This window comes from Vigna radiata, unplaced genomic scaffold, assembly GCF_000741045.1.
Source record: "Vigna radiata var. radiata cultivar VC1973A unplaced genomic scaffold, Vradiata_ver6 scaffold_86, whole genome shotgun sequence".
In the NCBI taxonomy this organism is placed as follows: domain Eukaryota; kingdom Viridiplantae; phylum Streptophyta; class Magnoliopsida; order Fabales; family Fabaceae; genus Vigna; species Vigna radiata.
Genome location: NW_014543269.1, coordinates 1,432,695 through 1,443,679, shown reverse-complemented (window position 1 = coordinate 1,443,679; position 10,985 = coordinate 1,432,695).

The window sequence follows — 10,985 nt, the reverse complement described above, 5'->3', positions numbered from 1 at the left end:
ATAATTAACTATTTACTAATGTGAACCACGAACACAACACCACCACCTTCAGTTGCCTTGAACCTCTGCGTCCAAGCTGCCTTCAACACCTTCAAGCTGCCAAGCTGTATTGAACAATCTCAACAAAATCTCTCACAAATCTCTCAAAAAGTCAACAAAGGAGGAGGAAGATAAATGAAAGGGGATGCATAACACTCAACGAAAAAGATGAAATAGGGTGCAAGTGTTCAAAACTATATATTCAACTCTCAACGTTTCATTCAATTAACACATAATGCTTTGTTCAATTCACACACATAATTCTTTAACATAAAAAAATTAATGTAAAACCACCTTAACATATATAGAAATTGGGAATGCAAGGTGAAAGGGTTGGTGTGCCGGACGAAACACCCTTATTTATTTGGCAAGAAATGAAAGAGTGATTTCGAAAACCCACTACTTTTTTTCTCCTCCATAAAAGAGATTCAAGGTTAAAATAAAGGAAAGATAGATGAAAAAAAAAATATAAAATATTCTACTTTTAATTCTACAAAATTGGATGTTATTATTCTCTATTGAAATTCAGTTCCTCTTGTTAGATATCAATATGAATTACGCAACTATAATAAATGTTTGTGACAGTTATTCACTTACATTCTTTTCTGTTTAAATACATTCATTGTATTCGTTTATCTTTAATGAGAAAAAGTCCTCACTTTCTCTAGCTCTCTCTCCCTCTGCAATTATCATTTTGCATAATTCCTTTTACTGCATAATCCTCTCTTAGGCTCTAACAGTGGTATCTAGAGCTCAGTTTGGTGATCCTGAAGCATTGGTGAAGTTCAAGAAAACTCATCAAGAAAGAGTCTCGTAGCAGTCATGGCTGGAGTAATTCATAGCAACCTTCTGGTGTTTGATGGTAAAGGCTTTGACGATTGGTGTGTCAAGATGAAAACAATTCTTGGCATCCAAGAAGTGGATGATATTGTGAAAAAAGGTTTCAAAGAACCTTTGAAGAATGACACAGACGAAATGAAGAAAGAATATAAGGAAAACAAGCGATTGGATTGCAAAGCCAGGATGCTATTGCACCAATGCATATCTACGACGATTTTTCAGAAGGTGTCGAAGGCTGCCACGACGAAGGAGGTATGGGATATTTTACAAGAAGTGTATGAAAACTTCGGCAAGGTGAAGAACATTTGCTTGCAATCTCTACAACGATAATACGAGCTCCTCTGCATGGGCGAGCAAGAGACCGTGATGGAGTATATTGGAAGAATTCAAGTTGTAGTTAATGCCATGAGGGCTGAGGGCATGCAACAAAATTGTGAAGGATAAGAAGATCATGGAGAAAATACTCCGAACCTTGACCCCGCAATATGATCACATTGTGGTTGCTATAGAAGAATGCAAGGATCTAGAAGTGATGAAAGTGGAGGAATTGCATAATTCACTCGAAGCACACGAACAAAGATTGATCGAGAGGAAGAACGCAAAGAAAACCGTGTCGCAAGGAACAAGTCAGGCACTACAAGCAAGAAGCAATCAGAACTTCAAGAATCGTGGTAGAGAAAGAGGGAGATCACGTGGTGGACGCAATGGTGGTAGAGGCATAAAACCATCATAACAAAATAGTGAAGATAATGGAGGTGAGCAAAAGAATGAAAGTAGTAGAGGGGGCAGACATTCCAGGGGTAGAGGCAGAAAAGGTTACGACAAAAGAAATATCCAATGTTTCACATGCAGCAAATATGGTCACTATTCCTCGAAATGTTGGCACAATGAACATGCGAAGAGAACCAAGAACGGTGAATAAGCCAATCTTGTGCATGAAACAGGAGACTCTGAATCTGATCATGTTGTGTTAATAAGCATAGTGAAACGACCCAGAGAAGAGCATTGTAGGAGATCAACGTAGATTAGGTGTAATAGATAAACGCGTTATCCGGTAGACAGGTGTAATGGAGCACACGTGTGATACAAAACACGTGTCGTCTTTCTCTGAAATGAGTCATGCAGCAGGCAACGAAGTCCCTACACATGCATTGCTCTCAAATGACACGAACAATGCGACGACAGATGAATCATGCAACTGGTATTTGGATACAGGTTGCTTAAATCATATGACGGGGAGACGAGAATGGCTAGTGGATCTCGACTCAAGTATAAAAAGTTGTATGGGGTTTGCGGAAAATAGCACGATCATGGCGGAAGGAATCGGGAGAGTCTTGATCACCTACAAGAATGGCAAGATCGCCTACATGGATGATGTACTATACGTTCTGATGATGAAGAGCAACTTGCTGAGTTTGGGGCAACTTCTTGAGAAAGGGTATACTATGTCTATGCTTTAGAGACACATTAAAGTGTTTGACAGCAAATAGTGCCTAGTGATTAAAGCGCCTCTCGCCAGAAACAGAACCTTCAAAGTGGACTTGAATGCTGCAGCAATACAGTGCTTATCGGCGGTGAATGATGAAGAAGAGAGATGGACTTGGCGTTACAGATTTGGCCATCTGAATATCAAGGGCCTAAGAGAATTGAATAGCAAAGGATTGGTGCTGGGAGTACCCTTGATAGATGCTCCAACTAAAATCTTTGAAGGGTGTGATATAGGGAAACAAGCTAGGAGAAAATTCAAGAAATTTACACCAAAGAGAACAAAGCAACCACTTGATGTAGTTCACTCAGACGTATGCGACCCCTTTGATGTATCTTCACTCGGAGGTAATAAATATTTCCTAATATTTGTATATGAATGGACTAGGAAAATTTGGATTTATTTGCTGAAAGAAAAGAAAGAAGTGTACTCACATTTTCTCAAATTTTGTGTTATGGTGGAGAGGCAATCGGCCTTGCAGATCAAGACTTTCAGAACCGATGGTGGTGGTGAATTCAACTCAGGAGAAATGAAAAGGTTCTATGATGATAAGGTAATTGTGCATGAGGTGGTAGCTCCATACACACCCCAGCACAACGGTTTGGCAGAGAGGATAAACAGAATGTTGCTTGACATGACAAGGTGTATGATCAAACGAAAGAGGTTGCCACATTGTCTATAGGGAGAAGTCGTTTCCACTGCAGCGTACCTGTTGAATAGAAGCCCAACCAAGGCATTTTCAAACTGCACCCCTGAAGAAGCATGGTTTGGAGTGAAGCCAACTGCACATTATTTGAGGATTTTTGGATCAGTATGCTACAAACACGTGCCGGATGAAAGAAGAAGGAAGCTGGATGACAAGAGTGAAACACTTATCCTAGTTGGTTATCACCCAACAGGTGCCTACATATTGTATGATGCAACAAAGAAGCAGATTGTTATTAGCAGAGACGTAATGGTGGATGAGGCAACAATCTTTGACTGGAAAGAGGATGAGACAAAGCCAGATGTTGTGCCAAGTTGGTTAGAAGATAAGAACTCCACTGCAGAACAAGTTACAACAGATAGTGGAATCAATAATAGAAGATCTCAAAGAACCAAATTCCCATCTACCAGACTTCTAGACCATGAGGTATTTGCTGATAATGATATAAAAGATTCTGGTGATCTAGTTCATTGTGTGCTCTAAGCAGATGCAGAAGCCTTGACTTGGGAGCAAGCGATTGAAATAAAAGAGTGGAAAGAAGCTATGTTGGAGGAACTGAAAGCTATCGAGAAAAACAAAACCTGGGAAATGGTGGATTTTCCTCAGGACAAACAACCTATTGAAGTCAAATGGGTTTTTAAGACAAAATACAAACCGAATGGAGAAGTGGCAAAGCTTAAGGCCAGGTTAGTAGCAAAGGGTTTTCTGTAGAAACCTGAAATTGATTTCACTGAAGTGTATGCCCAAGTAGCAAGACTTGAGACCGTGAGATTGATGATAGTTGTGGCCAACTTTAAAGGTTGGAAAATCTGCCAAATGAATGTCAAATCCGCATTTTTGAATGGTCCATTGGAGGAAGAGGTTTATGTGAGACAACCTCCAGGATTCGAGAAGAAAGGAGACGAGCAAAAGGTATACAGATTGAACAAGGATTTATACGGCCTTAGACAAGCACCTCGGGCCTGGAACAAGCACATTAATGCCTTACTTATCAAACTTGCATTTCATAAGTGCACTGTAGAATTTGGAATCTATGTGAAAGCTAGTGGACAACAAGGTATGTTAATGATTTGTTTGTATGTAGATAATTTGCTCATAACAGGAGCCTCGGTGGATGAAATTGAAAGATTCAAGAAGAGAATGAAAGAAGAGTATGAGATGACTGATATCGAGAGTCTGAGTTATTTTCTAGGATTGAAGTGTTTGCAAATAGCTGACGGAGTATATGTTCACCAAAGGAGGTATATAAATGAAGTTATGAAAAGGTCCAATATAGAGAAGTGCAATAGTGCTGCAATACCAGCGTGGCAAACTTGAAGTTGACTAATCACTTGGATGAGAAGAAGGAGGGTGCCACCCTGTATAAACAGATCGTATGGTCCCTTAGATACATTTGTAATAACATACCTAATATCAACTATGCAGTTGGGGTGGTCAGCAGGTTCGTGAGTGATCCCGAGCAATCTCACTTAGTTGTTGCAAAACACATTCTACGTTATCTGAAAGGAACTGCAGACTTTGGACTCATCTTTCCCAAGAAAACTGACAACATGAGAGGAGCTTTGGAGGCTTGGTGCGATGCTGATTGGTGTGGTGACAAGGTTGACAGGAAAAGCACATTTGGGTATTTGTTCAAATATATGGGAGCAACAATTTCGTGGTGCTCCAAGAAACAGAGCGTGGTGGCCTTATCATCCTGCGAGGCGGAGTACATCGCAGCTGCTGAGACTGCTTGTCAGTGTATATGGCTAGAGAAAATTTTTGAAGAGTTGAAGATTGAATGTAGAAAACCGGTACAACTTCTAGTTGACAACAATTCAGCTATAAGTTTGTCTAAAAACCCAATTTTTCATGGTAGAAGTAAATACATTGAAACCAAGTTCCATTTTCTGAGAGACCAAGTTAATAGAGGTAGATTAGAACTGGTCCATTGTTGTTCAGAAGATCAAACTACAAATGTTTTCACTAAAGCTTTGAAACAGTTCAAATTTGAGAAACTAATAATTTCGCTTGATGTCATGTCATTGGAGAATTCAGATTGAGGAGGATGTGTTAGATGTCAATTTGAATTATGCAACTATAATAATTGTCTGTGATAGTTACTCACTTACATTTTTTTTTGTTTAAATACATTCATTATATTCGCTTATCTTTAATGAGAGAAAAGTCTTCACTTTCTATAGCTCTCCCTTCTTATGCAATTATCATTCTGCATAATTCCTTTACTGCATAATCCTCTCTTAAGCTCTAACACCTCTTACATCCACTTAAAAATTTAAAGAATGTTTTGATATATAAACCTTTTAAAGGAATGTGATATAGAGAATGCAAGACTTCATATCTTCTATAATGTACGAATACCATCCGATATATTTAATTTAAAAATAATAAAATATAATATGTACGTGATATATGTGAAAAATATACAATAATTCTTAAAATCATATGTTTCAAATTATCACATAAAAAAATTATAAATTATTATCATAATAAAAATATTATATATCTGATCAATAAATATCGATAAAATATTCTAAAATATCATACAGATACGTGTTAAATATAACTCGAAATATTTATGCATCACAAATTTTGAGTAACACTAAAAAAAATCTCAACAAAAATAACTCCTTCTAATTTGGTTTTCTGATGGCTTCAATGAGAAAAGAACAGAGTTGAGGCCCATTTTCTTTATCAGACGCAAACTGTACAGTGCCTAACACTCTCTAAGCCATTCACCAAGGATCTTTCTTCCTCATTGTTATTGACTACTAACTGTATGACAAATTGACCCACTCAAAGATTTTTATTTTTCTCACAAATATTCTTTTCAAAATCATCTTGTTTAAGACACGGCTGAATATAATCAGTTACTTATAAATATGTATTTAATTATAATACTTAGCTTATCTCATATTTTTCTTTACAAGTTAGCATACATTATCATCTTATTAAAATGGATAAATATTTATGGAATTAGAAAGGTGGTATTCATTATATAAGAAACTTTCAACTATGGTTTTAGAAAATTGGGCTATTGAAGCAAACTTATTAGCAAGGTTTAGTATTTTTTTTTTGGTTAAAACCATTTAAGTGTTTCTATTTCCGTTCGGTCCTCCCACTTTGGTCCTCTTCTTTTAAACTTTCCCAATTAAGTCCTCAAAACTGCTAATTTGAAACAATTCAACCCCTGTCGTTAAAAATCGTTAACGGCCGTTTAAATTTGATGATGTGGCATTATAAATAAATTTTATATTAAAAATTATTAATAAATATTCTTTTAATCAAAATTTTAGAAGGGCAAAATAGGAATGAAAAAAAGACTTTCTTCTTGCTTTTGGATTTAGCCCAGTGGTTCCCAGAAACTCAGAAACCCCTTTAGGGTTTCCACATCCTCACCTCATTTTACTCAATGTAGAAGAACACAAGGGTATCTCTCTCTCAATGAAGCAGCCCCTCATCTCCGTCGGTAGAACCCAAGACTACCATCTCACCACTCACCGAGTTCATCTTCTTCTCAGACCAACCCCATTTTTCTTCTTCTTCCGCAAAATCCAAATCACCGAGTTCTTCTTTTATATATTTATTATTGTAAAGCAAACAGTGGAACAAGACATCAGTCGGTGACCGCAGTTCTATATCTTCGTTTTACTGTTTTTAATGCATTTATTGCAGAAGGAGAAGGTGGAGTGTGTGATGTGTGAAGGGATTAAGAAAGAGAGAGAAAGAAGAAAGAAAGAGAGAGAGAGAGAGTAACGGTTCTCCAGTTTTGGACTTTGGTAAATTCTAAATTCTTTCTGCTCTGATTTCATCTCAACCCTATGATTGTCTCTTTTCCACTTTCTGACTTACATGTTTTTTGTTCAACCAATTTTGTTTCACTTTTGTAACCAAAAGATTATTATATACCTTCTGGTTCTGAATGCTGCCACTTTGTTTTATTTTTAAACACTTTAATCTGCAGGTGAAGTTGGAATTTTCTCTGAAATTGTTTGTTCTGAAGTTTTTGATAAAATGGTTTTTTTGCTGGCAAATCCTTTTATATTTTAATACGAGAATAGCTTTTTAGCCCTTGACTATTTTATGGGTGTAGGAAGGTTTTGGGATCTGAGATAGATCTCTATCGTTTTTGACCATGTTCCCTGATTTCTTTCGTGCGATTCCTGTGTAAGTTTTCACTCTGCTGGTGTTTTTATTCACTGTACCATTTTCTGGTTTTCTAAACTTGTTTATTCTGATGAGTCAGATCTTAATCAGGGCTAGAGGAGACTGTTGAGTGATGTTATTTGGGAAGAAGATGAACTCTGCGGAGGAGGAAGAAGAAAGTTCCCATTTTGCCCTTCTAAAATCTATATTCATTAATAATTTTTAATATAAAATTCATTTATAATGCCACGTCATCAATTTTTAAACGGTCGTTAGTGATTTTTAACGGCAGGGGCTGAATTGCTTCAAATTAGCAATTCTGAGGACTCAATTGGGAAAGTTTAAAAAAAGAGGACCAAAGTGAGAGGATCGAACGAAAATAGGAACGCATAAATGGTTTTAACCTCTTTTTTTTTTTTCATGAGTTCATATCCAAGTTCAGACCTTAAGTTGAGGGCTCCATAAATATGGGCAACTCTTACCTAGAATTACGTGAGAATCAAATGCAATTATTTGATTAATTAGATATGGAGATATTATTTTTCTTAAAAGATATAATTATGTTAATTTAATTTTAAAATAACAATTATAATTTAATGTTTTAAATATATCAATCAAGTCATAATAAATTTGTCTAAATTAATTTATAATATAAAAATAAAATTTAATTTGGTCATAATATAATTATATATAATTATAAGAGTGACTCTCCATTTAAGTTTGACTATGTTCAGATTAAATTTGTTATTCAACTTATATAAAAGTAAGATTATATAAATTAGATTATATTTAAGTGAAACCGAATTCAATCTACTTAAGTTTATATTAAGTTAAATGCTAATTATTAAGTAGGCTTATATATTAAATTGTTTCATATTTTCGTTGAATCTATTCATTTCAATTCTAATATTGGGCTTTTATTAATTTGATCATAATTTTGTTGACTTTAATTTTTTTTGTTAATATTATTTAAATAATTACTGGGAACTGTATATTTCACATCCAGTTCATGATTTTATATTTCAAATTTTTTATATTTTTATTTTTTAATTTTAAAAGAAATGTTCATATGTTAATCTACATCATTCCAAGTAGTATATGTTAGTGTACTGTCACGTGTTAATGTTTTATAATCAATTTAATAATCATATTTATTAATTTTGTTTAATTCAATCACAATTATTTCTTTAAAAATGGAAGAATTTTGACATTTTCTAAATTAAAATCAAATTTAATTTTTATGTACATGTTATATGTAAGGGCCTTTTATTTTAAAGCCAATTTGGCCTTTGCAAAAGGTCGCACTCCAACAAACCCGAGGCCACTTGAGCCTTAGAGGAGGGGGTTTAGTTTTCATTCTGCAGAATCTCACTCTCTCTCTAAGAACCCTAACCCTAATTCCTCTTCCTTCTCTCTACCATTTCAGAAAATTGAGCCAACCAATCTCTAATTTCTTGTTGTCAAATTACTCCTGGTGCGAAGAGCTTCAAATCCCACCGAATATTTCTTCGTTTCGTTCAGTAAGTAAATTTCCCTCTTCTCATTCTTTATTGTTAATGTTAAAGATTTTATCTTTTTCTGATTCCTGAACTCTATGCGGTTTTTGTCTTTTCGTTCTCATTTTTATTCTAGCTCAAAAAGGGCTAAAATCCACCACTCGTTTGATTATCCGTAAGTTCCTTTGTGTCCTAACTTCCTTTGTGTCCTAACTGATGGGGGCACTCTAAAAGCTTGGGTTGAGCTTGCTGCTGTTTATTTCTAGGTAAGGGGAGCTAACTATATAAGTATTTTGTTATTCTGATTAATTCCTGAATTTATGAGAAAATATGTTGAATTGCGTTTGTATACTGTTAACTCTGTTTTAATGCTCTATGCATGTTAAATTTAACTGTGATATATTATTTGATATTTAATTGTCTATGTTTTAAGTATTTGGTCTTGGAATGTTCTGAACCTTTGGTTCATTCTCTATGTTTGATTGTGATATACTGATTTGATGGGAAATTATGGGTTGAGTGTAGCCTCAGGTTTTGTGAGAGGGGTGTATAACTTTGGGAATTAGAAAAAAAAAAAAAAGGATAGTTGATTAAATCAAATAAAAATACTTGGGACTTGTTGGGAACCTTCTCTGTTGGTAGGATAGAGAGAACCTAAAAACCAGAGTCGCACATCCCTGATCATAGAGCAGCCTTGGCCTGGTCCAGTCAGTTGTGACTAGTCATATGTGTTGGTGTCGAAGGTGAGTTTGATGCGTTAGACATCTGTTCTCTCTCCGGTGACCAATTGGGGTACGAGAAGGATTGGGAAAAATATAGAGTTCTTAAGCTAGTTATATAACCAGCAAGGAAATTGGGTAGTGAGGTGAGGTTAGGAGCAAGCATTCTATAAAAATGAATAATTTAACAAGTAATTTCATAATTAAGGAAACATTGTAAATTATTTTGAGATAATATGTAGGTTTAAACCCTTTAATCGTCCCTATTTTTGGGGCGCTTTCCCAATTTCATCCCTCTTTTATTAAAACTCCCAATTTGGTCCTCAAAAGAGCCAATTTGAATGAAATTGACCCTTTCCGTTAAAAAAATTTAACAGCGTCAAATATTTGGCCAGCACAGAGGATGGGGTGTTAACATTTGCACAGGTGGCCTTTGCAGTTATGAAACGTGTCATGCATCTGATGAAACGTGGCTTTTTACAAAAATTACAATTTAAAATATATTGTTAAATGAGTTTAAAATGAAGTTAAATATTGGCTTTTTCATTAAGTTGAGAGGAATTGGGTTTTCGAAAGGGGGAAGTGCGAAACCTGAAGAAGCAAATTTAGTGAGCGGATTGTTCTGTGTTTGTTGGTGACGAAGATTGGGAAGCTTGTGAATTTTCGAAAGAGGGAAGTGCGATAGCTGAAGAAGAAAAAATGTCCATGGGTCATTCTTGTTCGTCATCCACTTGCAATCAGTGTGGAAGAAAGCATTTGCACTTTGTCAGCTATCGTGGAGATGGAAGCTGGAACAAGAATGATGGGTCGATCATATGCCATTGTGGAGAAAGCTGTGTCTTGATGACTGCCAATTTCGCTCCAAATTGAATCCCAAATTGACTTTAATTAAACCCTAAATCCCTAATATGATTTAACAATACATTTTAAATTGTAATTTTTGTAAAAAATTTCTACAGAAGGGCACGCGTGATTCATCTTCATCTTCCCTTAACATCGCAATACCAATTCCTCTTCGACCTGCACCCAGAAAAATTAAACAAATTCTCCCAATCTAGTTCCAAATCCCTTTCTGGTAAAAACAAAGTTAAGAGAAGGGACGACGAACTGCTCTAGATGAAGAAGTAGAATATGAACAAAAGGATGATTTGGTCTTGGAGGATACAAGTGAATCACAACAACCAGTGCATACAAAAAGTGGTGGCACGGTCTTAAATCGTCTATGCCACAACAGCAAATATGCTGCCACACTTCATAGTAATAACTCAAATTAAAAGTAAAAATAAAAGAAAATTACTGTAATCATCCCTGTTCCCACCAAATTGGTTCTTGATTTTGGAGGTTCTTTCCTCTGGCTCCATTGTGTATCCTGAAACACCCCTTCATCTTCTTCCCTCACCACTCGTCACTCACTGTCCCCTCGAACAGCTCGAACCGCTCGACGCAAAGTTCTATCTGGCTTCGCGATTGACTTCGAAACTCCACTTACAAAGCTTCAATGCCCTAATGGACTCTGTATCCTCTCTCGCGATTGACTTCCGATGCACTCTCCT